Here is a 24,664-nt window from a genome sequence, read left to right as displayed (position 1 = left end):
GTCTCACGAATCCAGTGGCGCCGGCCAAATTGTCCTAGCTATGATATTTCCAAAGATATGGGCGAAAAACGGTGTGATCCCAAATCCGGGCCCGTTTTGCTCTAGGAGGCCCAGGCGCCGAGAAAATCGCGAAAAACGAAAAAATCGTCCTTAGAAATTTCCCGGACCCTTAGAAAAATGGGAAATCGTCTCACGAATCCAATGGCGCCAGCCAAATTGTCCTAGCCATGATATTTCCAAAGATATGGGCGAAAAACGGTGTGATCCCAAATCCGGGCCCGTTTTGCTCTAGGAGGCCCAGGCGCCGAGAAAATCGCGAAAAACGAAAAAATCGTCCTTAGAAATTTCCCGGACCCTTAGAAAAATGGGAAATCGTCTCACGAATCCAATGGCGCCAGCCAAATTGCCCTAGCTATGATATTTCCAAAGATATGGGCGAAAAACGGTGTGATGCCAAATCCGGGCCCGTTTTGCTCTAGGAGGCCCAGTAGCCGAGAAAAACGAAAAAATCGACTTTAGAAAATTCCCGGACCCCTAGAAAAATCGGAAATCGTCTCACGAATCCAATGGCGCCAGCCAAATTGTCCTAGGTATGATATTTCCAGGGATATGGAAGAAAACATGTGATCCCAAACCCAGGCCCTTTTTTCTCTAGGAGGCCCAGGAGCCGAGAAAATCGCGAAAAACGAAAAAATCGACTTTAGAAAATTCCCGGACCCCTAGAAAAATCGGAAATCGTCTCACGAATCCAATGGCGACAGCAAAATTGTCCTAGCTATGATATTTCCAAAGATATGGGCGAAAAACGGTGTGATCCCAAATTCGGGCCCGTTATGCCGTAGGAGGCCCAGGAGCCGAGAAAAACGCGAAAAACGAAAAAATCGACTTGAGAAAAGTCCCGGAACCCTAGAAAAATCGGAAATCGTCTCACGAATCCAATGGCGCCAGCCAAATTGTCCTAGCTATGATATTTCCAAAGATATGGGCGAAAAACGGTGTGATGCCCAATCCGGGCCCGTTTTGCTCTAGGAGGCCCAGTAGCCGAGAAAAACGAAAAAATCGACTTTAGAAAATTCCCGGACCCCTAGAAAAATCGGAAATCGTCTCACGAATGAAATGGCGCCAGCCAAATTATCCTAGCAATGATATTTCCAAAGATATGGGCGAAAAACGGTGTGATCCCAAATCCGGGCCCGTTTTGCTCTAGGAGGCCCAGGAGCCGAGAAAAACGCGAAAAACGAAAAAATCGACTTTAGAACATTCCCGGACCCCTAGAAAAATCGGAAATCGTCTCACGAATCCAATGGCGCCAGCCAAATTGTCCTAGCAATGATATGTCCAAAGATATGGGCGAAAAACGGTGTGATCCCAAATCCGGGCCCGTTTTGCTCTAGGAGGCCCAGGAGCCGAGAAAAACGCGACTAACGAAAAAATCGGCTTTAGAAAATTCCCGGACCCCTAGAAAAATCGGAAATCGTCTCACGAATCCAGTGCCGCCAGCCAAATAGCCCTAGCTATTATATTTCCAAAGATATGGAAGAAAAACCTCGGGAGCCCGTATCCAGGCCCTTTTTTCTCTGGGAGCTGCAGGAGCCGAGCAAAAGGCGAAAAACTAAAAAATCGAGTTTAGAATTATCCTGCACCGCTAGAAAAATCGGAAATCGTCTCACGAGGCCAATGGCGCCGGCGAAATTCCCCTAGCTAAGATATTTCCAAAGATATGGAGGAAAAACGGTCAGATCCCATATCCAGGCCCTTTTTACTCTAGGAATCATAGGAGCCGAGAAAACCGCGAAAAACGAAAAAAATCAATTTAAAAATATTCCCGGACCCCTAGAAAAATCGGAAATCGTCTCACGAATCCAATGGCGCCAGCCAAATTGCCCTAGCTATGATATTTCCAAAGATATGGGCGAAAAACGGTGTGATCCCAAATCCAGGCCGGTTATGCCCTAGGAGGCCCAGGAGCCGAGAAAAACGCGAAAAACGAAAAAATCTACTTTAGAAAATTCCTGGACCCCTGGAAAAATCGGAAATCGTCTCACGAATCCAATGGCGCCAGCCAAATTGTCCTAGCTATGCTATTTCCAAAGATATGGGCGAAAAGCGGTGTGATCCCAAATCCGGGCCCGTTTTTCTCTAGGAGGCCCAGGCGCCGAGAAAATGGCGAAAAACGAAAAAATCGACTTTAGAAATTTCCCGGACCCTTAGAAAAATGGGAAATCGTCTCACGAATCCAATGGCGCCAGCCAAATTGTCCTAGCTATGATATTTCCAAAGATATGGACGAAAAACGGTGTGATCCCAAATCCGGGCCCGTTATGCCCTAGGAGGCCCAGGAGCCGAGAAAAACGCGAAAAACGAAAAAATCGACTTTAGAAAATTCCCGGACCCCTAGAAAAATCGGAAATCGTCTCACGAATGCAATGGCGCCAGCCAGATTGTCGTAGCTATGATATTTCCAAAGATATGGGCAAAAGACTGTGTGATCCCAAATCCGGGCCCGTTTTGCTCTAGGAGGCCCAGGAGCCGAGAAAAACGCGAAAAACGAAAAAATCGGCTTTAGAAAATTCCCGGACCCCTAGAAAAATCGGAAATCGTCTCACGAATCCAGTGCCGCCAGCCAAATAGCCCTAGCTATTATATTTCCAAAGATATGGAAGAAAAACCTCGGGAGCCCGTATCCAGGCCCTTTTTTCTCTGGGAGCTGCAGGAGCCGAGCAAAAGGCGAAAAACTAAAAAATCGAGTTTAGAATTATCCTGCACCGCTAGAAAAATCGGAAATCGTCTCACGAGGCCAATGGCGCCAGCCAAATTGTCCTAGGTATGATATTTCCAGGGATATGGAAGAAAACATGTGATCCCAAACCCAGGCCCTTTTTTCTCTAGGAGGCCCAGGAGCCGAGAAAATCGCGAAAAACGAAAAAATCGACTTTAGAAAATTCCCGGACCCCTAGAAAAATCGGAAATCGTCTCACGAATCCAATGGCGCCAGCCAAATTGTCCTAGGTATGATATTTCCAGGGATATGGAAGAAAACATGTGATCCCAAACCCAGGCCCTTTTTTCTCTAGGAGGCCCAGGAGCCGAGAAAATCGCGAAAAACGAAAAAATCGACTTTAGAAAATTCCCGGACCCCTAGAAAAATCGGAAATCGTCTCACGAATCCAATGGCGACAGCAAAATTGTCCTAGCTATGATATTTCCAAAGATATGGGCGAAAAACGGTGTGATCCCAAATTCGGGCCCGTTATGCCGTAGGAGGCCCAGGAGCCGAGAAAAACGCGAAAAACGAAAAAATCGACTTGAGAAAAGTCCCGGACCCCTAGAAAAATCGGAAATCGTCTCACGAATCCAATGGCGCCAGCCAAATTGTCCTAGCTATGATATTTCCAAAGATATGGGCGAAAAACGGTGTGATGCCCAATCCGGGCCCGTTTTGCTCTAGGAGGCCCAGTAGCCGAGAAAAACGAAAAAATCGACTTTAGAAAATTCCCGGACCCCTAGAAAAATCGGAAATCGTCTCACGAATGCAATGGCGCCAGCCAGATTGTCGTAGCTATGATATTTCCAAAGATATGGGCATAAGACTGTGTGATCCCAAATCCAGACCCGATTTGCTCTAGGAGGCCCAGGAGCAGAGAAAAACGCGAAAAACGAAAAAATCGACTTTAGAAAATTCCCGGACCCCTAGAAAATTCGGAAATCGTCTCACGAATCCAGTGGCGCCGGCCAAATTGTCCTAGCTATGATATTTCCAAAGATATGGGCGAAAAACGGTGTGATCCCAAATCCGGGCCCGTTTTGCTCTAGGAGGCCCAGGCGCCGAGAAAATCGCGAAAAACGAAAAAATCGACCTTAGAAATTTCCCGGACCCTTAGAAAAATGGGAAATCGTCTCACGAATCCAATGGCGCCAGCCAAATTGTCCTAGCCATGATATTTCCAAAGATATGGGCGAAGAACTGTGTGATGCCAAATCCGGGCCAGTTTTGCTCTAGGAGGCCCAGGAGCCGAGAAAATCGCGAAAAAGGAAAAAATCGACTTTAGAAAATTCCCGGAGCCGTAGAAAAATCGGAAATCGTCTCACGAATCCAATGGCGACAGCAAAATTGTCCTAGCTATGATATTTCCAAAGATATGGGCGAAAAACGGTGTGATCCCAAATTCGGGCCCGTTATGCCGTAGGAGGCCCAGGAGCCGAGAAAAACGCGAAAAACGAAAAAATCGACTTTAGAAAAGTCCCGGACCCCTAGAAAAATCGGAAATCGTCTCAAGAATCCAATGGCGCCAGCCAAATTGTCCTAGCTATGATATTTCCCAAGATATGGGCGAAAAACGGTGTGATGCCAAATCCGGGCCCGTTTTGCTCTAGGAGGCCCAGGAGCCGAGAAAATCGCGAAAAAGGAAAAAATCGACTTTAGAAAATTCCCGGACCCCTAGAAAAATCGGAAATCGTCTCACGAATCCAGTGCCGCCAGCCAAATAGCCCTAGCTATTATATTTCCAAAGATATGGAAGAAAAACCTCGGGAGCCCGTATCCAGGCCCTTTTTTCTCTGGGAGCTGCAGGAGCCGAGCGAAAGGCGAAAAACTAAAAAATCGAGTTTAGAATTATCCTGCACCGCTAGAAAAATCGGAAATCGTCTCACGAGGCCAATGGCGCCGGCGAAATTCCCCTAGCTAAGATATTTCCAAAGATATGGAGGAAAAACGGTCAGATCCCATATCCAGGCCCTTTTTACTCTAGGAATCATAGGAGCCGAGAAAACCGCGAAAAACGAAAAAAATCAATTTTAAAATATTCCCGGACCCCTAGAAAAATCGGAAATCGTCTCACGAATCCAATGGCGCCAGCCAAATTGCCCTAGCTATGATATTTCCAAAGATATGGGCGAAAAACGGTGTGATGCCAAATCCGGGCCCGTTTTGCTCTAGGAGGCCCAGTAGCCGAGAAAAACGAAAAAATCGACTTTAGAAAATTCCCGGACCCCTAGAAAAATCGGAAATCGTCTCACGAATCCAATGGCGACAGCAAAATTGTCCTAGCTATGATATTTCCAAAGATATGGGCGAAAAACGGTGTGATCCCAAATTCGGGCCCGTTATACCGTAGGAGGCCCAGGAGCCGAGAAAAACGCGAAAAACGAAAAAATCGACTTTAGAAAATTCCCGGACCCCTAGAAAAATCGGAAAGCATCTCACCAATCAAATGGCGCTACCGAAAGTGTTCTAGCTATGATATTTCCAAAGATATGGGCGAAAAACGGTGTGATGACATATTCGGGCCCGTTTTGCTCTAGGAGGCCCAGGAGCCGAGAAAAACGCGAAAAACGAAAAAATCGACTTTAGAACATTCCCGGACCCCTAGAAAAATCGGAAATCGTCTCACGAATCCAATGGCGCCAGCCAAATTGTCCTAGCAATGATATGTCCAAAGATATGGGCGAAAAACGGTGTGATCCCAAATCCGGGACCGTTTTGCTCTAGGAGGCCCAGGAGCCGAGAAAAACGCGACTAACGAAAAAATCGGCTTTAGAAAATTCCCGGACCACTAGAAAAATCGGAAATCGTCTCACGAATCCAGTGCCGCCAGCCAAATAGCCCTAGCTATTATATTTCCAAAGATATGGAAGAAAAACCTCGGGAGCCCGTATCCAGGCCCTTTTTTCTCTGGGAGCTGCAGGAGCCGAGCAAAAGGCGAAAAACTAAAAAATCGAGTTTGGAATTATCCTGCACCGCTAGAAAAATCGGAAATCGTCTCACGAGGCCAATGGCGCCGGCGAAATTCCCCTAGCTAAGATATTTCCAAAGATATGGAGGAAAAACGGTCAGATCCCATATCCAGGCCCTTTTTACTCTAGGAATCATAGGAGCCGAGAAAACCGCGAAAAACGAAAAAAATCAATTTTAAAATATTCCCGGACCCCTAGAAAAATCGGAAATCGTCTCACGAATCCAATGGCGCCAGCCAAATTGCCCTAGCTATGATATTTCCAAAGATATGGGCGAAAAACGGTGTGATGCCAAATCCGGGCCCGTTTTGCTCTAGGAGGCCCAGGAGCCGAGAAAAACGCGAAAAACGAAAAAATCGACTTTAGGAAATTCCCGGACCCCTAGAAAAATCGGAAATCGTCTCACGAATCCAATGGCGCCGGCCAAATTGTCCTAGCTATGATATTTCCAAAGATATGGGCGAAAAACGGTGTGATGCCAAATCCGGGCCCGTTTTGCTCTAGGAGGCCCAGGAGCCGAGAAAATCGCGAAAAAGGAAAAAATCGACTTTAGAAAATTCCCGGACCCCTAGAAAAATCGGAAATCGTCTCACGAATCCAGTGCCACCAGCCAAATAGCCCTAGCTATTATATTTCCAAAGATATGGAAGAAAAACCTCGGGAGCCCGTATCCAGGCCCTTTTTTCTCTGGGAGCTGCAGGAGCCGAGCAAAAGGCGAAAAACTAAAAAATCGAGTTTAGAATTATCCTGCACCGCTAGAAAAATCGGAAATCGTCTCACGAGGCCAATGGCGCCGGCGAAATTCCCCTAGCTAAGATATTTCCAAAGATATGGAGGAAAAACGGTCAGATCCCATATCCAGGCCCTTTTTACTCTAGGAATCATAGGAGCCGAGAAAACCGCGAAAAACGAAAAAAATCAATTTTAAAATATTCCCGGACCCCTAGAAAAATCGGAAATCGTCTCACGAATCCAATGGCGCCAGCCAAATTGCCCTAGCTATGATATTTCCAAAGATATGGGCGAAAAACGGTGTGATGCCAAATCCGGGCCCGTTTTGCTCTAGGAGGCCCAGTAGCCGAGAAAAACGAAAAAATCGACTTTAGAAAATTCCCGGACCCCTAGAAAAATCGGAAATCGTCTCACGAATCCAATGGCGCCAGCCAAATTGTCCTAGGTATGATATTTCCAGGGATATGGAAGAAAACATGTGATCCCAAACCCAGGCCCTTTTTTCTCTAGGAGGCCCAGGAGCCGAGAAAATCGCGAAAAACGAAAAAATCGACTTTAGAAAATTCCCGGACCCCTAGAAAAATCGGAAATCGTCTCACGAATCCAATGGCGACAGCAAAATTGTCCTAGCTATGATATTTCCAAAGATATGGGCGAAAAACGGTGTGATCCCAAATTCGGGCCCGTTATGCCGTAGGAGGCCCAGGAGCCGAGAAAAACGCGAAAAACGAAAAAATCGACTTGAGAAAAGTCCCGGACCCCTAGAAAAATCGGAAATCGTCTCACGAATCCAATGGCGCCAGCCAAATTGTCCTAGCTATGATATTTCCAAAGATATGGGCGAAAAACGGTGTGATGCCCAATCCGGGCCCGTTTTGCTCTAGGAGGCCCAGTAGCCGAGAAAAACGAAAAAATCGACTTTAGAAAATTCCCGGACCCCTAGAAAAATCGGAAATCGTCTCACGAATGCAATGGCGCCAGCCAGATTGTCGTAGCTATGATATTTCCAAAGATATGGGCATAAGACTGTGTGATCCCAAATCCAGACCCGATTTGCTCTAGGAGGCCCAGGAGCAGAGAAAAACGCGAAAAACGAAAAAATCGACTTTAGAAAATTCCCGGACCCCTAGAAAATTCGGAAATCGTCTCACGAATCCAGTGGCGCCGGCCAAATTGTCCTAGCTATGATATTTCCAAAGATATGGGCGAAAAACGGTGTGATCCCAAATCCGGGCCCGTTTTGCTCTAGGAGGCCCAGGCGCCGAGAAAATCGCGAAAAACGAAAAAATCGACCTTAGAAATTTCCCGGACCCTTAGAAAAATGGGAAATCGTCTCACGAATCCAATAGCGCCAGCCAAATTGTCCTAGCCATGATATTTCCAAAGATATGGGCGAAAAACGGTGTGATGACAAATCCGGGCCCGTTTTGCTCTAGGAGGCCCAGGAGACGAGAAAAACGCGAAAAACGAAAAAATCGACTTTAGAAAATTCCCGAACCCCTAGAAAAATCGGAAATCGTCTCACGAATCCAATGGTGCCAGCCAAATTATCCTAGCAATGATATTTCCAAAGATATGGGCGAAAAACGGTGTGATCCCAAATCCGGGCCCGTTTTGCTCTAGGAGGCCCAGGAGCCGAGAAAAACGCGAAAAACGAAAAAATCGACTTTAGAACATTCCGGGACCCCTAGAAAAATCGGAAATCGTCTCACGGATCCAGTGGCGCCGGCGAAATGGCCCTAGCTATTATATTGCCAAAGATATGGAGGAAAAACGGTCGGATGCCAAATCCAGGCCCTTTTTACTCTAGGAGTCATAGGAGCCGAGAAAACCGCTAAAAACGAAAAAAATCAAATTTAAAATATTCCCGGACCCCTAGAAAAATCGGAAATCGTCTCACGAATCCAATGGCGCCAGCCAGATTGTCGTAGCAATGATATTTCCAAAGATATGGGCGAAAACCGGTGTGATCCCAAATCCAGGCCGGTTATGCCCTAGGAGGCCCAGGAGCCGAGAAAAACGCGAAAAACGAAAAAATCTACTTTAGAAAATTCCTGGATCCCTGGAAAAATCGGAAATCGTCTCACGAATCCAATGGCGCCAGCCAAATTGTCCTAGCTATGCTATTTCCAAAGATATGGGCGAAAAGCGGTGTGATCCCAAATCCGGGCCCGTTTTGCTCTAGGAGGCCCAGGCGCCGAGAAAATGGCGAAAAACGAAAAAATCGACTTTAGAAATTTCCCGGACCCTTAGAAAAATGGGAAATCGTCTCACGAATCCAATGGCGCCAGCCAAATTGTCCTAGCTATGATATTTCCAAAGATATGGACGAAAAACGGTGTGATCCCAAATCCGGGCCCGTTTTGCTCTAGGAGGCCCAGGAGCCGAGAAAAACGCGAAAAACGAAAAAATCGACTTTAGAAAATTCCCGAACCCCTAGAAAAATCGGAAATCGTCTCACGAATCCAATGGTGCCAGCCAAATTATCCCAGCAATGATATTTCCAAAGATATGGGCGAAAAACGGTGTGATCCCAAATCCGGGCCCGTTTTGCTCTAGGAGGCAGTGAGCCGAGAAAAACGCGAAAAACGAAAAAATCGACTTTAGAACATTCCCGGACCCCTAGAAAAATCGGAAATCGTCTCACGAATCCAATGGCGCCAGCCAAATTGTCCTAGCAATGATATGTCCAAAGATATGGGCGAAAAACGGTGTGATCCCAAATCCGGGCCCGTTTTGCTCTAGGAGGCCCAGGAGCCGAGAAAAACGCGACTAACGAAAAAATCGGCTTTAGAAAATTCCCGGACCCCTAGAAAAATCGGAAATCGTCTCACGAATCCAGTGCCGCCAGCCAAATAGCCCTAGCTATTATATTTCCAAAGATATGGAAGAAAAACCTCGGGAGCCCGTATCCAGGCCCTTTTTTCTCTGGGAGCTGCAGGAGCCGAGCAAAAGGCGAAAAACTAAAAAATCGAGTTTAGAATTATCCTGCACCGCTAGAAAAATCGGAAATCGTCTCACGAGGCCAATGGCGCCGGCGAAATTCCCCTAGCTAAGATATTTCCAAAGATATGGAGGAAAAACGGTCAGATCCCATATCCAGGCCCTTTTTACTCTAGGAATCATAGGAGCCGAGAAAACCGCGAAAAACGAAAAAAATCAATTTTAAAATATTCCCGGACCCCTAGAAAAATCGGAAATCGTCTCACGAATCCAATGGCGCCAGCCAAATTGCCCTAGCTATGATATTTCCAAAGATATGGGCGAAAAACGGTGTGATGCCAAATCCGGGCCCGTTTTGCTCTAGGAGGCCCAGTAGCCGAGAAAAACGAAAAAATCGACTTTAGAAAATTCCCGGACCCCTAGAAAAATCGGAAATCGTCTCACGAATCCAATGGCGACAGCAAAATTGTCCTAGCTATGATATTTCCAAAGATATGGGCGAAAAACGGTGTGATCCCAAATTCGGGCCCGTTATGCCGTAGGAGGCCCAGGAGCCGAGAAAAACGCGAAAAACGAAAAAATCGACTTTAGAAAATTCCCGGACCCCTAGAAAAATCGGAAAGCATCTCACCAATCAAATGGCGCTACCGAAAGTGTTCTAGCTATGATATTTCCAAAGATATGGGCGAAAAACGGTGTGATGACATATTCGGGCCCGTTTTGCTCTAGGAGGCCCAGGAGCCGAGAAAATCGCGAAAAACGAAAAAATCGACTTTAGAAAATTCCCGAACCCCTAGAAAAATCGGAAATCGTCTCACGAACCCAATGGGGCCAGCCAAATTGTACTGGCTGATATTTCCAAAGATATGGGCGAAGAACTGTGTGATGCCAAATCCGGGCCCGTTTTGCTCTAGGAGGCCCAGGAGCCGAGAAAATCGCGAAAAAGGAAAAAATCGACTTTAGAAAATTCCCGGAGCCGTAGAAAAATCGGAAATCGTCTCACGAATCCAATGGCGACAGCAAAATTGTCCTAGCTATGATATTTCCAAAGATATGGGCGAAAAACGGTGTGATCCCAAATTCGGGCCCGTTATGCCGTAGGAGGCCCAGGAGCCGAGAAAAACGCGAAAAACGAAAAAATCGACTTTAGAAAAGTCCCGGACCCCTAGAAAAATCGGAAATCGTCTCAAGAATCCAATGGCGCCAGCCAAATTGTCCTAGCTATGATATTTCCCAAGATATGGGCGAAAAACGGTGTGATCCCAAATCCGGGCCCGTTTTGCTCTAGGAGACCCAGGAGCCGAGGAAATCGCGAAAAACGAAAAAATCGACTTTAGAAAATTCCCGGACCCCTAGAAAATTCGGAAATCGTCTCACGAATCCAATGGCGCCCGCCAAATTGTGCTAGCTATGTTATTTCCAAAGATATGGGCGAAAAACGGTGTGATCCCAAATCCAGGCCCGTTTTGCTCTAGGAGGCCCAGGAGCCGAGAAAAACGCGAAAAACGAAAAAATCGACTTTAGAAAATTCCCGGACCCCTAGAAAAATCGGAAATCGTCTCACGAATGCAATGGCGCCAGCCAGATTGTCGTAGCTATGATATTTCCAAAGATATGGGCATAAGACTGTGTGATCCCAAATCCAGACCCGATTTGCTCTAGGAGGCCCAGGAGCAGAGAAAAACGCGAAAAACGAAAAAATCGACTTTAGAAAATTCCCGGACCCCTAGAAAATTCGGAAATCGTCTCACGAATCCAGTGGCGCCGGCCAAATTGTCCTAGCTATGATATTTCCAAAGATATGGGCGAAAAACGGTGTGATCCCAAATCCGGGCCCGTTTTGCTCTAGGAGGCCCAGGCGCCGAGAAAATCGCGAAAAACGAAAAAATCGACTTTAGAAATTTCCCGGACCCTTAGAAAAATGGGAAATCGTCTCACGAATCCAATGGCGCCAGCCAAATTGTCCTAGCCATGATATTTCCAAAGATATGGGCGAAAAACGGTGTGATGACAAATCCGGGCCCGTTTTGCTCTAGGAGGCCCAGGAGACGAGAAAAACGCGAAAAACGAAAAAATCGACTTTAGAAAATTCCCGAACCCCTAGAAAAATCGGAAATCGTCTCACGAATCCAATGGTGCCAGCCAAATTATCCTAGCAATGATATTTCCAAAGATATGGGCGAAAAACGGTGTGATCCCAAATCCGGGCCCGTTTTGCTCTAGGAGGCCCAGGAGCCGAGAAAAACGCGAAAAACGAAAAAATCGACTTTAGAACATTCCGGGACCCCTAGAAAAATCGGAAATCGTCTCACGGATCCAGTGGCGCCGGCGAAATGGCCCTAGCTATTATATTGCCAAAGATATGGAGGAAAAACGGTCGGATGCCAAATCCAGGCCCTTTTTACTCTAGGAGTCATAGGAGCCGAGAAAACCGCTAAAAACGAAAAAATCTACTTTAGAAAATTCCTGGATCCCTGGAAAAATCGGAAATCGTCTCACGAATCCAATGGCGCCAGCCAAATTGTCCTAGCTATGCTATTTCCAAAGATATGGGCGAAAAGCGGTGTGATCCCAAATCCGGGCCCGTTTTGCTCTAGGAGGCCCAGGCGCCGAGAAAATGGCGAAAAACGAAAAAATCGACTTTAGAAATTTCCCGGACCCTTAGAAAAATGGGAAATCGTCTCACGAATCCAATGGCGCCAGCCAAATTGTCCTAGCTATGATATTTCCAAAGATATGGACGAAAAACGGTGTGATCCCAAATCCGGGCCCGTTATGCCCTAGGAGGCCCAGGAGCCGAGAAAAACGCGAAAAACGAAAAAATCGACTTTAGAAAATTCCCGGACCCCTAGAAAAATCGGAAATCGTCTCACGAATGCAATGGCGCCAGCCAGATTGTCGTAGCTATGATATTTCCAAAGATATGGGCAAAAGACTGTGTGATCCCAAATCCAGGCCCGTTTTGCTCTAGGAGGCCCAGGAGCCGAGAAAAACGCGAAAAACGAAAAAATCGACTTTAGAAAATTCCCGGACCCCTAGAAAAATCGTCTCACGAATCCAATGGCGCCAGCCAAATTGTCCTAGCCATGATATTTCCAAAGATATGGGCGAAAAACGGTGTGATGACAAATGACGGGCCCGTTTTGCTCTAGGAGGCCCAGGAGCCGAGAAAAACGCGAAAAACGAAAAAATCGACTTTAGAAAATTCCCGAACCCCTAGAAAAATCGGAAATCGTCTCACGAATCCAATGGTGCCAGCCAAATTATCCTAGCAATGATATTTCCAAAGATATGGGCGAAAAACGGTGTGATCCCAAATCCGGGCCCGTTTTGCTCTAGGAGGCCGTGAGCCGAGAAAAACGCGAAAAACGAAAAAATCGACTTTAGAACATTCCCGGATCCCTAGAAAAATCGGAAATCGTCTCACGAATCCAATGGCGCCAGCCAAATTGTCCTAGCAATGATATGTCCAAAGATATGGGCGAAAAACGGTGTGATCCCAAATCCGGGCCCGTTTTGCTCTAGGAGGCCCAGGAGCCGAGAAAAACGCGACTAACGAAAAAATCGGCTTTAGAAAATTCCCGGACCCCTAGAAAAATCGGAAATCGTCTCACGAATCCAGTGCCGCCAGCCAAATAGCCCTAGCTATTATATTTCCAAAGATATGGAAGAAAAACCTCGGGAGCCCGTATCCAGGCCCTTTTTTCTCTGGGAGCTGCAGGAGCCGAGCAAAAGGCGAAAAACTAAAAAATCGAGTTTAGAATTATCCTGCACCGCTAGAAAAATCGGAAATCGTCTCACGAGGCCAATGGCGCCGGCGAAATTCCCCTAGCTAAGATATTTCCAAAGATATGGAGGAAAAACGGTCAGATCCCATATCCAGGCCCTTTTTACTCTAGGAATCATAGGAGCCGAGAAAACCGCGAAAAACGAAAAAAATCAATTTTAAAATATTCCCGGACCCCTAGAAAAATCGGAAATCGTCTCACGAATCCAATGGCGCCAGCCAAATTGCCCTAGCTATGATATTTCCAAAGATATGGGCGAAAAACGGTGTGATGCCAAATCCGGGCCCGTTTTGCTCTAGGAGGCCCAGTAGCCGAGAAAAACGAAAAAATCGACTTTAGAAAATTCCCGGACCCCTAGAAAAATCGGAAATCGTCTCACGAATCCAATGGCGACAGCAAAATTGTCCTAGCTATGATATTTCCAAAGATATGGGCGAAAAACGGTGTGATCCCAAATTCGGGCCCGTTATGCCGTAGGAGGCCCAGGAGCCGAGAAAAACGCGAAAAACGAAAAAATCGACTTTAGAAAATTCCCGGACCCCTAGAAAAATCGGAAAGCATCTCACCAATCAAATGGCGCTACCGAAAGTGTTCTAGCTATGATATTTCCAAAGATATGGGCGAAAAACGGTGTGATGACATATTCGGGCCCGTTTTGCTCTAGGAGGCCCAGGAGCCGAGAAAATCGCGAAAAACGAAAAAATCGACTTTAGAAAATTCCCGAACCCCTAGAAAAATCGGAAATCGTCTCACGAACCCAATGGGGCCAGCCAAATTGTCCTGGCTGATATTTCCAAAGATATGGGCGAAGAACTGTGTGATGCCAAATCCGGGCCCGTTTTGCTCTAGGAGGCCCAGGAGCCGAGAAAATCGCGAAAAAGAAAAAAATCGACTTTAGAAAATTCCCGGAGCCGTAGAAAAATCGGAAATCGTCTCACGAATCCAATGGCGACAGCAAAATTGTCCTAGCTATGATATTTCCAAAGATATGGGCGAAAAACGGTGTGATCCCAAATTCGGGCCCGTTATGCCGTAGGAGGCCCAGGAGCCGAGAAAAACGCGAAAAACGAAAAAATCGACTTTAGAAAAGTCCCGGACCCCTAGAAAAATCGGAAATCGTCTCAAGAATCCAATGGCGCCAGCCAAATTGTCCTAGCTATGATATTTCCCAAGATATGGGCGAAAAACGGTGTGATCCCAAATCCGGGCCCGTTTTGCTCTAGGAGACCCAGGAGCCGAGGAAATCGCGAAAAACGAAAAAATCGACTTTAGAAAATTCCCGGACCCCTAGAAAATTCGGAAATCGTCTCACGAATCCAATGGCGCCCGCCAAATTGTGCTAGCTATGTTATTTCCAAAGATATGGGCGAAAAACGGTGTGATCCCAAATCCAGGCCCGTTTTGCTCTAGGAGGCCCAGGAGCCGAGAAAAACGCGAAAAACGAAAAAATCGACTTTAGGAAATTCCCGGACCCCTAGAAAAATCGGAAATCGTCTCACGAATCCAATGGCGCCGGCCAAATTGTCCTAGCTATGATATTTCCAAAGATATGGGCGAAAAACGGTGTGATGCCAAATCCGGGCCCGTTTTGCTCTAGGAGGCCCAGGAGCCGAGAAAATCGCGAAAAAGGAAAAAATCGACTTTAGAAAATTCCCGGACCCCTAGAAAAATCGGAAATCGTCTCACGAATCCAGTGCCGCCAGCCAAATAGCCCTAGCTATTATATTTCCAAAGATATGGAAGAAAAACCTCGGGAGCCCGTATCCAGGCCCTTTTTTCTCTGGGAGCTGCAGGAGCCGAGCAAAAGGCGAAAAACTAAAAAATCGAGTTTAGAATTATCCTGCACCGCTAGAAAAATCGGAAATCGCCTCACGAGGCCAATGGCGCCGGCGAAATTCCCCTAGCTAAGATATTTCCAAAGATATGGAGGAAAAACGGTCAGATCCCATATCCAGGCCCTTTTTACTCTAGGAATCATAGGAGCCGAGAAAACCGCGAAAAACGAAAAAAATCAATTTTAAAATATTCCCGGACCCCTAGAAAAATCGGAAATCGTCTCACGAATCCAATGGCGCCAGCCAAATTGCCCTAGCTATGATATTTCCAAAGATATGGGCGAAAAACGGTGTGATGCCAAATCCGGGCCCGTTTTGCTCTAGGAGGCCCAGTAGCCGAGAAAAACGAAAAAATCGACTTTAGAAAATTCCCGGACCCCTAGAAAAATCGGAAATCGTCTCACGAATCCAATGGCGACAGCAAAATTGTCCTAGCTATGATATTTCCAAAGATATGGGCGAAAAACGGTGTGATCCCAAATTCGGGCCCGTTATGCCGTAGGAGGCCCAGGAGCCGAGAAAAACGCGAAAAACGAAAAAATCGACTTTAGAAAATTCCCGGACCCCTAGAAAAATCGGAAAGCATCTCACCAATCAAATGGCGCTACCGAAAGTGTTCTAGCTATGATATTTCCAAAGATATGGGCGAAAAACGGTGTGATGACATATTCGGGCCCGTTTTGCTCTAGGAGGCCCAGGAGCCGAGAAAATCGCGAAAAACGAAAAAATCGACTTTAGAAAATTCCCGAACCCCTAGAAAAATCGGAAATCGTCTCACGAACCCAATGGGGCCAGCCAAATTGTCCTGGCTGATATTTCCAAAGATATGGGCGAAGAACTGTGTGATGCCAAATCCGGGCCCGTTTTGCTCTAGGAGGCCCAGGAGCCGAGAAAATCGCGAAAAAGAAAAAAATCGACTTTAGAAAATTCCCGGAGCCGTAGAAAAATCGGAAATCGTCTCACGAATCCAATGGCGACAGCAAAATTGTCCTAGCTATGATATTTCCAAAGATATGGGCGAAAAACGGTGTGATCCCAAATTCGGGCCCGTTATGCCGTAGGAGGCCCAGGAGCCGAGAAAAACGCGAAAAACGAAAAAATCGACTTTAGAAAAGTCCCGGACCCCTAGAAAAATCGGAAATCGTCTCAAGAATCCAATGGCGCCAGCCAAATTGTCCTAGCTATGATATTTCCCAAGATATGGGCGAAAAACGGTGTGATCCCAAATCCGGGCCCGTTTTGCTCTAGGAGACCCAGGAGCCGAGGAAATCGCGAAAAACGAAAAAATCGACTTTAGAAAATTCCCGGACCCCTAGAAAATTCGGAAATCGTCTCACGAATCCAATGGCGCCCGCCAAATTGTGCTAGCTATGTTATTTCCAAAGATATGGGCGAAAAACGGTGTGATCCCAAATCCAGGCCCGTTTTGCTCTAGGAGGCCCAGGAGCCGAGAAAAACGCGAAAAACGAAAAAATCGACTTTAGGAAATTCCCGGACCCCTAGAAAAATCGGAAATCGTCTCACGAATCCAATGGCGCCGGCCAAATTGTCCTAGCTATGATATTTCCAAAGATATGGGCGAAAAACGGTGTGATGCCAAATCCGGGCCCGTTTTGCTCTAGGAGGCCCAGGAGCCGAGAAAATCGCGAAAAAGGAAAAAATCGACTTTAGAAAATTCCCGGACCCCTAGAAAAATCGGAAATCGTCTCACGAATCCAGTGCCGCCAGCCAAATAGCCCTAGCTATTATATTTCCAAAGATATGGAAGAAAAACCTCGGGAGCCCGTATCCAGGCCCTTTTTTCTCTGGGAGCTGCAGGAGCCGAGCAAAAGGCGAAAAACTAAAAAATCGAGTTTAGAATTATCCTGCACCGCTAGAAAAATCGGAAATCGCCTCACGAGGCCAATGGCGCCGGCGAAATTCCCCTAGCTAAGATATTTCCAAAGATATGGAGGAAAAACGGTCAGATCCCATATCCAGGCCCTTTTTACTCTAGGAATCATAGGAGCCGAGAAAACCGCGAAAAACGAAAAAAATCAATTTTAAAATATTCCCGGACCCCTAGAAAAATCGGAAATCGTCTCACGAATCCAATGGCGCCAGCCAAATTGCCCTAGCTATGATATTTCCAAAGATATGGGCGAAAAACGGTGTGATGCCAAATCCGGGCCCGTTTTGCTCTAGGAGGCCCAGTAGCCGAGAAAAACGAAAAAATCGACTTTAGAAAATTCCCGGACCCCTAGAAAAATCGGAAATCGTCTGACGAATCCAATGGCGCCAGCCAAATTGTCCTAGGTATGATATTTCCAGGGATATGGAAGAAAACATGTGATCCCAAACCCAGGCCCTTTTTTCTCTAGGAGGCCCAGGAGCCGAGAAAATCGCGAAAAACGAAAAAATCGACTTTAGAAAATTCCCGGACCCCTAGAAAAATCGGAAATCGTCTCACGAATCCAATGGCGACAGCAAAATTGTCCTAGCTATGATATTTCCAAAGATATGGGCGAAAAACGGTGTGATCCCAAATTCGGGCCCGTTATGCCGTAGGAGGCCCAGGAGCCGAGAAAAACGCGAAAAACGAAAAAATCGACTTGAGAAAAGTCCCGGACCCCTAGAAAAATCGGAAATCGTCTCACGAATCCAATGGCGCCAGCCAAATTGTCCTAGCTATGATATTTCCAAAGATATGGGCGAAAAACGGTGTGATGCCCAATCCGGGCCCGTTTTGCTCTAGGAGGCCCAGTAGCCGAGAAAAACGAAAAAATCGACTTTAGAAAATTCCCGGACCCCTAGAAAATTCGGAAATCGTCTCACGGATCCAGTGGCGCCGGCGAAATGGCCCTAGCTATTATATTGCCAAAGATATGGAGGAAAAACGGTCGGATGCCAAATCCAGGCCCTTTTTACTCTAGGAGTCATAGGAGCCGAGAAAACCGCTAAAAACGAAAAAAATCAAATTTAAAATATTCCCGGACCCCTAGAAAAATCGGAAATCGTCTCACGAATCCAATGGCGCCAGCCAGATTGTCGTAGCAATGATATTTCCAAAGATATGGGCGAAAAACGGTGTGATCCCAAATCCAGGCCGGGGATGCCCTAGGTGGCCCAGGAGCCGAGAAAAACGCGAAAAACGAAAAAATCTACTTTAGAAAATTCCTGGACCCCTGGAAAAATCGGAAATCGTCTCACGAATCCAATGGCGCCAGCCAAATTGTCCTAGCTATGCTATTTCCAAAGATATGGGCGAAAAGCGGTGTGATCCCAAATCCGGGCCCGTTTTGCTCTAGGAGGCCCAGGCGCCGAGAAAATGGCGAATAACGAAAAAATCGACTTTAGAAATTTCCCGGACCCTTAGAAAAATGGGAAATCGTCTCACGAATCCAATGGCGCCAGCCAAATTATCCTAGCAATGATATTTCCAAAGATATGGGCGAAAAACGGTGTGATCCCAAATCCGGGCCCGTTTTGCTCTAGGAGGCCCAGGAGCCGAGAAAAACGCGAAAAACGAAAAAATCGACTTTAGAAAATTCCCGAACCCCTAGAAAAATCGGAAATCGTCTCACGAATCCAATGGTGCCAGCCAAATTATCCTAGCAATGATATTTCCAAAGATATGGGCGAAAAACGGTGTGATCCCAAATCCGGGCCCGTTTTGCTCTAGGAGGCCCAGGAGCCGAGAAAAACGCGAAAAACGAAAAAATCGACTTTAGAACATTCCCGGACCCCTAGAAAAATCGGAAATCGTCTCACGAATCCAATGGCGCCAGCCAAATTGTCCTAGCAATGATATGTCCAAAGATATGGGCGAAAAACGGTGTGATCCCAAATCCGGGCCCGTTTTGCTCTAGGAGGCCCAGGAGCCGAGAAAAACGCGACTAACGAAAAAATCGGCTTTAGAAAATTCCCGGACCCCTAGAAAAATCGGAAATCGTCTCACGAATCCAGTGCCGCCAGCCAAATAGCCCTAGCTATTATATTTCCAAAGATATGGAAGAAAAACCTCGGGAGCCCGTATCCAGGCCCTTTTTTCTCTGGGAGCTGCAGGAGCCGAGCAAAAGGCGAAAAACTAAAAAATCGAGTTTAGAATTATCCTGCACCGCTAGAAAAATCGGAAATCGTCTCACGAGGCCAATGGCGCCGGCGAAATTCCCCTAGCTAAGATATTTCCAAAGATATGGAGGAAAAACGGTCAGATCCCATATCCAGGCCCTTTTTACTCTAGGAATCATAGGAGCCGAGAAAACCGCGAAAAACGAAAAAAATCAATTTTAAAATATTCCCGGACCCCTAGAAAAATCGGAAATCGTCTCACGAATCCAATGGCGCCAGCCAAATTGCCCTAGCTATGATATTTCCAAAGATATGGGCGAAAAACGGTGTGATGCCAAATCCGGGCCCGTTTTGCTCTAGGAGGCCCAGTAGCCGAGAAAAACGAAAAAATCGACTTTAGAAAATTCCCGGACCCCAAGAAAAATCGGAAATCGTCTCACGAATCCAATGGCGACAGCAAAATTGTCCTAGCTATGATATTTCCAAAGATATGGGCGAAAAACGGTGTGATCCCAAATTCGGGCCCGTTATGCCGTAGGAGGCCCAGGAGCCGAGAAAAACGCGAAAAACGAAAAAATCGACTTTAGAAAATTCCCGGACCCCTAGAAAAATCGGAAAGCATCTCACCAATCAAATGGCGCTACCGAAAGTGTTCTAGCTATGATATTTCCAAAGATATGGGCGAAAAACGGTGTGATGACATATTCGGGCCCGTTTTGCTCTAGGAGGCCCAGGAGCCGAGAAAATCGCGAAAAACGAAAAAATCGACTTTAGAAAATTCCCGAACCCCTAGAAAAATCGGAAATCGTCTCACGAACCCAATGGGGCCAGCCAAATTGTCCTGGCTGATATTTCCAAAGATATGGGCGAAGAACTGTGTGATGCCAAATCCGGGCCCGTTTTGCTCTAGGAGGCCCAGGAGCCGAGAAAATCGCGAAAAAGGAAAAAATCGACTTTAGAAAATTCCCGGAGCCGTAGAAAAATCGGAAATCGTCTCACGAATCCAATGGCGACAGCAAAATTGTCCTAGCTATGATATTTCCAAAGATATGGGCGAAAAACGGTGTGATCCCAAATTCGGGCCCGTTATGCCGTAGGAGGCCCAGGAGCCGAGAAAAACGCGAAAAACGAAAAAATCGACTTTAGAAAATTCCCGGACCCCTAGAAAAATCGGAAATCGTCTCACGAATGCAATGGCGCCAGCCAGATTGTCGTAGCTATGATATTTCCAAAGATATGGGCAAAAGACTGTGTGATCCCAAATCCAGGCCCGTTTTGCTCTAGGAGGCCCAGGAGCCGAGAAAAACGCGAAAAACGAAAAAATCGACTTTAGAAAATTCCCGGACCCCTAGAAAAATCGTCTCACGAATCCAATGGCGCCAGCCAAATTGTCCTAGCCATGATATTTCCAAAGATATGGGCGAAAAACGGTGTGATGACAAATCCGGGCCCGTTTTGCTCTAGGAGGCCCAGGAGCCGAGAAAAACGCGAAAAACGAAAAAATCGACTTTAGAAAATTGCCGGACCCCTAGAAAAAACGTCTCACGAATCCAATGGCGCCAGCCAAATTGTCCTAGCCATGATATTTCCAAAGATATGGGCGAAAAACGGTGTGATGACAAATCCAGGCCCGTTTTGCTCTAGGAGGCCCAGGAGCCGAGAAAAACGCGAAAAACGAAAAAATCGACTTTAGAAAATTCCCGAACCCCTAGAAAAATCGGAAATCGTCTCACGAATCCAATGGTGCCAGCCAAATTATCCTAGCAATGATATTTCCAAAGATATGGGCGAAAAACGGTGTGATCCCAAATCCGGGCCCGTTTTCCTCTAGGAGGCCCAGGAGCCGAGAAAATCGCGAAAAAGGAAAAAATCGACTTTAGAAAATTCCCGGACCCCTAGAAAAATCGGAAATCGTCTCACGAATCCAATGGCGCCAGCCAAATTGTCCTAGCTATGATATTTCCCAAGATATGGGCGAAAAACGGTGTGATGCCAAATCCGGGCCCGTTTTGCTCTAGGAGGCCCAGTAGCCGAGAAAAACGAAAAAATCGACTTTAGAAAATTCCCGGACCCCTAGAAAAATCGGAAATCGTCTCACGAATCCAATGGCGCCAGCCAAATTGTCCTAGGTATGATATTTCCAGGGATATGGAAGAAAACATGTGATCCCAAACCCAGGCCCTTTTTTCTCTAGGAGGCCCAGGAGCCGAGAAAATCGCGAAAAACGAAAAAATCGACTTTAGAAAATTCCCGGACCCCTAGAAAAATCGGACATCGTCTCACGAATCCAATGGCGACAGCAAAATTGTCCTAGCTATGATATTTCCAAAGATATGGGCGAAAAACGGTGTGATCCCAAATTCGGGCCCGTTATGCCGTAGGAGGCCCAGGAGCCGAGAAAAACGCGAAAAACGAAAAAATCGACTTGAGAAAAGTCCCGGACCCCTAGAAAAATCGGAAATCGTCTCACGAATCCAATGGCGCCAGCCAAATTGTCCTAGCTATGATATTTCCAAAGATATGGGCGAAAAACGGTGTGATGCCCAATCCGGGCCCGTTTTGCTCTAGGAGGCCCAGTAGCCGAGAAAAACGAAAAAATCGACTTTAGAAAATTCCGGGACCCCTAGAAAAATCGGAAATCGTCTCACGAATGCAATGGCGCCAGCCAGATTGTCGTAGCTATGATATTTCCAAAGATATGGGCATAAGACTGTGTGATCCCAAATCCAGACCCGATTTGCTCTAGGAGGCCCAGGAGCAGAGAAAAACGCGAAAAACGAAAAAATCGACTTTAGAAAATTCCCGGACCCCTAGAAAATTCGGAAATCGTCTCACGAATCCAGTGGCGCCGGCCAAATTGTCCTAGCTATGATATTTCCAAAGATATGGGCGAAAAACGGTGTGATCCCAAATCCGGGCCCGTTTTGCTCTAGGAGGCCCAGGCGCCGAGAAAATCGCGAAAAACGAAAAAATCGACCTTAGAAATTTTCCGGACCCTTAGAAAAATGGGAAATCGTCTCACGAATCCAATGGCGCCAGCCAAATTGTCCTAGCCATGATATTTCCAAAGATATGGGCGAAAAACGGTGTGATGACAAATCCGGGCCCGTTTTGCTCTAGGAGGCCCAGGAGACGAGAAAAACGCGAAAAACGAAAAAATCGACTTTAGAAAATTCCCGAACCCCTAGAAAAATCGGAAATCGTCTCACGAATCCAATGGTGCCAGCCAAATTATCCTAGCAATGATATTTCCAAAGATATGGGCGAAAAACGGTGTGATCCGAAATCCGGGCCCGTTTTGCTCTAGGAGGCCCAGGAGCCGAGAAAAACGCGAAAAACGAAAAAATCGACTTTAGAACATTCCGGGACCCCTAGAAAAATCGGAAATCGTCTCACGGATCCAGTGGCGCCGGCGAAATGGCCCTAGCTATTATATTGCCAAAGATATGGAGGAAAAACGGTCGGATGCCAAATCCAGGCCCTTTTTACTCTAGGAGTCATAGGAGCCGAGAAAACCGCTAAAAACGAAAAAATCTACTTTAGAAAATTCCTGGATCCCTGGAAAAATCGGAAATCGTCTCACGAATCCAATGGCGCCAGCCAAATTGTCCTAGCTATGCTATTTCCAAAGATATGGGCGAAAAGCGGTGTGATCCCAAATCCGGGCCCGTTTTGCTCTAGGAGGCCCAGGCGCCGAGAAAATGGCGAAAAACGAAAAAATCGACTTTAGAAATTTCCCGGACCCTTAGAAAAATGGGAAATCGTCTCACGAATCCAATGGCGCCAGCCAAATTGTCCTAGCTATGATATTTCCAAAGATATGGACGAAAAACGGTGTGATCCCAAATCCGGGCCCGTTATGCCCTAGGAGGCCCAGGAGCCGAGAAAAACGCGAAAAACGAAAAAATCGACTTTAGAAAATTCCCGGACCCCTAGAAAAATCGGAAATCGTCTCACGAATGCAATGGCGCCAGCCAGATTGTCGTAGCTATGATATTTCCAAAGATATGGGCAAAAGACTGTGTGATCCCAAATCCAGGCCCGTTTTGCTCTAGGAGGCCCAGGAGCCGAGAAAAACGCGAAAAACGAAAAAATCGACTTTAGAAAATTCCCGGACCCCTAGAAAAATCGTCTCACGAATCCAATGGCGCCAGCCAAATTGTCCTAGCCATGATATTTCCAAAGATATGGGCGAAAAACGGTGTGATGACAAATCCGGGCCCGTTTTGCTCTAGGAGGCCCAGGAGCCGAGAAAAACGCGAAAAACGAAAAAATCGACTTTAGAAAATTCCCGAACCCCTAGAAAAATCGGAAATCGTCTCACGAATCCAATGGTGCCAGCCAAATTATCCTAGCAATGATATTTCCAAAGATATGGGCGAAAAACGGTGTGATCCCAAATCCGGGCCCGTTTTGCTCTAGGAGGCCGTGAGCCGAGAAAAACGCGAAAAACGAAAAAATCGACTTTAGAACATTCCCGGACCCCTAGAAAAATCGGAAATCGTCTCACGAATCCAATGGCGCCAGCCAAATTGTCCTAGCAATGATATGTCCAAAGATATGGGCGAAAAACGGTGTGATCCCAAATCCGGGCCCGTTTTGCTCTAGGAGGCCCAGGAGCCGAGAAAAACGCGACTAACGAAAAAATCGGCTTTAGAAAATTCCCGGACCCCTAGAAAAATCGGAAATCGTCTCACGAATCCAGTGCCGCCAGCCAAATAGCCCTAGCTATTATATTTCCAAAGATATGGAAGAAAAACCTCGGGAGCCCGTATCCAGGCCCTTTTTTCTCTGGGAGCTGCAGGAGCCGAGCAAAAGGCGAAAAACTAAAAAATCGAGTTTAGAATTATCCTGCACCGCTAGAAAAATCGGAAATCGTCTCACGAGGCCAATGGCGCCGGCGAAATTCCCCTAGCTAAGATATTTCCAAAGATATGGAGGAAAAACGGTCAGATCCCATATCCAGGCCCTTTTTACTCTAGGAATCATAGGAGCCGAGAAAACCGCGAAAAACGAAAAAAATCAATTTTAAAATATTCCCGGACCCCTAGAAAAATCGGAAATCGTCTCACGAATCCAATGGCGCCAGCCAAATTGCCCTAGCTATGATATTTCCAAAGATATGGGCGAAAAACGGTGTGATGCCAAATCCGGGCCCGTTTTGCTCTAGGAGGCCCAGTAGCCGAGAAAAACGAAAAAATCGACTTTAGAAAATTCCCGGACCCCTAGAAAAATCGGAAATCGTCTCACGAATCCAATGGCGACAGCAAAATTGTCCTAGCTATGATATTTCCAAAGATATGGGCGAAAAACGGTGTGATCCCAAATTCGGGCCCGTTATGCCGTAGGAGGCCCAGGAGCCGAGAAAAACGCGAAAAACGAAAAAATCGACTTTAGAAAATTCCCGGACCCCTAGAAAAATCGGAAAGCATCTCACCAATCAAATGGCGCTACCGAAAGTGTTCTAGCTATGATATTTCCAAAGATATGGGCGAAAAACGGTGTGATGACATATTCGGGCCCGTTTTGCTCTAGGAGGCCCAGGAGCCGAGAAAATCGCGAAAAACGAAAAAATCGACTTTA

Source organism: Diachasmimorpha longicaudata, unplaced genomic scaffold (assembly GCF_034640455.1).
Source record: "Diachasmimorpha longicaudata isolate KC_UGA_2023 unplaced genomic scaffold, iyDiaLong2 ctg00000071.1, whole genome shotgun sequence".
Classification (NCBI taxonomy): domain Eukaryota; kingdom Metazoa; phylum Arthropoda; class Insecta; order Hymenoptera; family Braconidae; genus Diachasmimorpha; species Diachasmimorpha longicaudata.
The sequence above is the reverse complement of the archived record's forward strand: the minus strand, read 5'-3'. Positions refer to the sequence as shown.